The sequence below is a fragment of the Idiotropiscis lumnitzeri genome, unplaced genomic scaffold (genome assembly GCF_059441095.1).
Source record: "Idiotropiscis lumnitzeri isolate Australia: NSW breed Sydney's pygmy pipehorse unplaced genomic scaffold, RoL_Ilum_1.0 HiC_scaffold_37, whole genome shotgun sequence".
NCBI lineage: Eukaryota > Metazoa > Chordata > Actinopteri > Syngnathiformes > Syngnathidae > Idiotropiscis > Idiotropiscis lumnitzeri.
Genome location: NW_028283575.1, coordinates 1,308,074 through 1,312,644, shown reverse-complemented (window position 1 = coordinate 1,312,644; position 4,571 = coordinate 1,308,074).

Genomic DNA, 4,571 nt, shown 5'->3' with positions numbered 1-4,571 from the left:
ATTGTGGTGACCCGCCCCCTTTTAAGTAAATTCAAAATGGCCGACTTCCTGTAAAACCTAGCTCATTGCTCCAAGAGACTTTTTTGTAGGTCTTGGTCTTATACATACAGTGAACCCTCGCTACTTCGCGGTTCACCTTTCGCGGGTTCAGTGCTTCGCGGGTCTAAAAAATATTCGGGGGCATTGTAGTTTCGCCGAGCGGCACGACGGGGCGCTGGAGCAGTTAGACGGCCGGCGTGCGCCGAAGAAGAGCGTGGGCGAAGAGGAGAGTGGACGAAGAGAGCACGTTCCCCCGGACACGATCGGTGGCGACGTTTCGCGCGGTTCGGACCGTACCAGAGCTCCGGCCGGCGTGCGTGGCAGTTAAGCCGTAGAGGAGCACCTTCCCCGGGCACGGGCGGTGCCAAGCGGCCCCTAAGTTTAACCGAATGGAAGCTCCGGAGGAGGAGGGCATGCTCGCGTCACAGTAAGCCGAAGAGGAGCACCTTCCCCGGGCACGGGCGGTTCCAAGCGGCCCCTAAGTTTAACCGAATGGAAGCTCCGCAGGAGGAGGGCATGCTCGCGTCACAGTAAGCCGAAGAGGAGCACCTTCCCCGGGCACGGGCGGTGCTAAGCGGCCCCTAAGTTTAACCGAATGGAAGCTCCGGGGGAGGAGGGCGGGCGTGTGTCACAGTGAAGCCGAATTGGAGCACCTCTTCTGCCCGGGCACGAGCGGAGCGCGAGGCTGTCAGTTATGAATGAATAAATGAATGAATAAATAAAGAATGCCACCTTTCATTTCACAGGGCACACCGGACAGCGTACCAGCAGGTAAAAGTCGGAGTAATTAAATAAATACAAAAAGAATGGTTGGGGAATAAAAAAATAATAAGTTTTAATAATAATTTGTTTTTTTTGTTATAACATGAATTTCACTCTCTGTCTCTCTCTCTCCCCCCGTATATATATATATATATATATATATATATATATATATATATATATATTTATATATTTATTATATATATTGTATATTTTTTTTAAGCATTTTTGAAGGTGCGCCGCTACTTCGCGGATTTTCAGTTTTTGCGGGTGGTCTCGGTCCCCATTAACCGCGATAACCGAGGGTTCACTGTACTCCATAAAATTTACAAAAAGCGAGGTGAAACACTCAACCAGGGCTGCTTTTTTGAACATTTCTCGAGGGCCATGGCGAGCCATTTCAAAAAAGCTGCACAACTAACGTATAAAATATTGATAAATTTGCTCGACCTGATGTGTGTGTAAAGTTTCACGAGTTGTCGTTCATATTTAGAACCTCATAATCAGCTTTGTTTTATTGCCGAACAGTGCAATGCCACTCCCACAACTTTTCATGAAAAAGGACGAATTTCGTATTGTGACATCCTCATGGCCGAAACAGTCATCCGAGCATATATGAGGGCGACCTTGTTGAGTTGCACGGAGAAAAACATCCAAGAAAATAACTTGTATTAGCTTTTACCAGTTGGTGGCGCTACTACTACGATGAAAAATAAGTTGGTAGATGTCTTCAGGGCTTAAGTATCCTCAAATGTGTGCAACTTCGAGAAGATAGGATCACCTGAGTCATGTTGCAGGAGCTTTTGTTGCCACAGAGTACAATCGGACTTTTCAGCACCGTAATAGCCACGCCTTTTGCCAAAACGTCACAAAATTCGGCAGAGAGTAAGATCATTATCTTGAGTCTTTTCTGACTAATTTTCAGTCGGATTCGTCGAAAGGGCACCGTGCAGTACGTGAAAATTAAAATAAAAACAAATTTTTGATTCCACTTGGCGGCACTGTGTGTATAACAAAATAATAACATTAAGATGTCTTCAGGTCGGGACGTTTTATTTACAGGTGAAGGTTTGGATTTTTAGGAGCATGTGCAGGGGAGTTATTAAGCATTCATTTATTTGTATTAGGTTCATTTTGTCTTCTTATTATTGATATTTGACTGATTCATTAAAAGCAGACAATTATGTTTTAGGTTAATTTTTTACCTGACATGTTTCGGCGAGTCTTTCGCCTTCTTCAGAGTGTCGCATGATGGTGTCTTGAGACCCGTCTTTATCAGCTGATGTTCCATGAGGGTGTGACTTACCTGTCAAAAAAATGAAAAATCAGAGCAGTAAAAGAACAAGCACAACATGAACATTACAAATCAGCAATCACTGACCACTGCAAAAGGGAAAACCACATCATGGACCGGGAGAAGGGCAGGGTCATCCGCACCGAAGAGAACAAACAACAGCGCTGGATCAGAGAGGCCATTGAGATCTGCAAGCGAGGCATAAAAACCATGAACAGAGACAAGGGAGCCTTCATCCTCTCTACCACCTGGAGCAGCATTTTGGCGGAGTGAACGGACAGCGGGGGGCGTGACTTGCCTTCATTCTTGTGACAGGTAAGTCACGCCCTCATGGAACATCAGCTGATAAAGACGGGCCACAAGACACCATCATGTGACACTCTGAAGAAGGCGAAAGACTTTCGTATTGTGACATCCTCAAGGCCTAAACACTCATCCGAGCAAATGTAAGGTAGATTTTGTTAACCTGCCCGGAGAAAAAAATCAACGAAAATAATTTGTATTTGTTTTAACCAGTTGGTGGCGCTACCACTGCGATCAAAAATAAGTTGGCAGCCGTCTTCAGGGCCTGAATATCCTCAAATGTGAAAAATTTCGAGAAGATGGATCATCTGAATCATTTTGCAGGAACTTTTGTTGCCACGGAGAATAATCAGACTCTGCGGCACCGTAATAGCCACGCCCTTCGAAGGAAAGTCACAAAAATAGGGATAGAGTAAGATCAATGTCTTGAGTCTTTTCTAGCCAATTTTCAATCAGATTCGTTAAAAGGGCACCGTGCAGTACGTCAAAATGTAAAAAATGATATTGATTGGCGCAAGGTGTATAACTGAATATAAACATATAGATGTCTTCAGGTACAGACTCTTTATGTACATGTGAAGTTTTGGATTTTTAGCAGCATGTGCAGGAGAGTTATTAAGCATTTTGTCCATTGCGGCGAAGGAAATCTTAAGTGAAAACTTTGATGCCCCGCCCCCGTCATATAGTATTTCGGAAACAAAAAATTTTAGCCCCAGTGTTTGTGCCAGGTCTTCAGATGCTACAGACAGAATTTTAAGGCAATCAGATGAAGCCTTTAGGATCAGGGTGCAAAAGAATGACCCCTGTAAACATGCAAAAAAGGGCAAAAGTCGGACTTTCAAAAATTCATAACTCACTTCCTGTTCATATTAGACGTTAAAATATCAAATTTTTCGCCATGCCCGATGAGACTGCCAAGTTTGGTGAGTTTTTGTGCATGTTTCGGGGGTCAAAAATGCGATCGAACAATCGGAAAAATAATAATAATAATTTCTACAAAAACAATAGGGACTTCGCAGCGGTCGCTGCTCAGGCCCTAATAATAATAATAATAATAATAATAAAAGTAATAATATTTTCTCCAAAAACAATAGGGACCTCGCCGCGGTCGCTGCTCGGGCCCCAATAATAATTTCTACACAAAGTCCATTGTGGTGACCCGCCCCCTTTTAAGTAAATTCAAAATGGCCGACTTCCTGTAAAACCTAGCTCATTGCTCCAAGAGACTTTTTTGTAGGTCTTGGTCTTATACATACAGTGAACCCTCGCTACTTCGCGGTTCACCTTTCGCAGGTTCAGTGCTTCGCGGGTCTAAAAAATATTCAGGGGCATTGTAGTTTCGCCGAGCGGCACGACGGGGCGCTGGAGCGGTTAGACGGCCGGCGTGCGCCGAAGAAGAGCGTGGGCGAAGAGGAGAGTGGACGAAGAAGAGCACGTTCCCCCGGACACGATCGGTGGCGACGTTTCGCGCGGTTCGGACCGTACCAGAGCTCCGGCCAGCGTGCGTGGCAGTTAAGCCGTAGAGGAGCATCTTCCCCGGGCACGGGCGGTGCCAAGCGGCCCCTAAGTTTAACCGAATGGAAGCTCCGGAGGAGGAGGGCATGCTCGCGTCACAGTAAGCCGAAGAGGAGCACCTTCCCCGGGCACGGGCGGTTCCAAGCGGCCCCTAAGTTTAACCGAATGGAAGCTCCGGAGGAGGAGGGCATGCTCGCGTCACAGTAAGCCGAAGAGGAGCACCTACCCCGGGCACGGGCGGTGCCAAGCGGCCCCTAAGTTTAACCGAATGGAAGCTCCGGACGGAGGAGGACGGGCGTGTGTCACAGTTAAGCCAAATTGGAGCACCTCTTCTGCCCGGGCACGAGCGGAGCGCGAGGCTGTCAGTTATGAATGAATAAATGAATAAATAAATAAAGAATGCCACCTTTCATTTCACAGGGCACACCGGACGGCGTACCAGCAGGTAAAAGTCGGAGTAATTAAATAAATACAAAAAGAATGGCTGGGGAATAAAAAAATAATACGTTTTAATAATAATTTGTTTTTTTTGTTATAACATGAATTTCACTCTCTCTCTCTCTCTCTCCCCCCGTATATATATATATATATATATATATATATATATATATATATATATATATTTATATATTTATTATATATTTTTTTTAAGCATTTT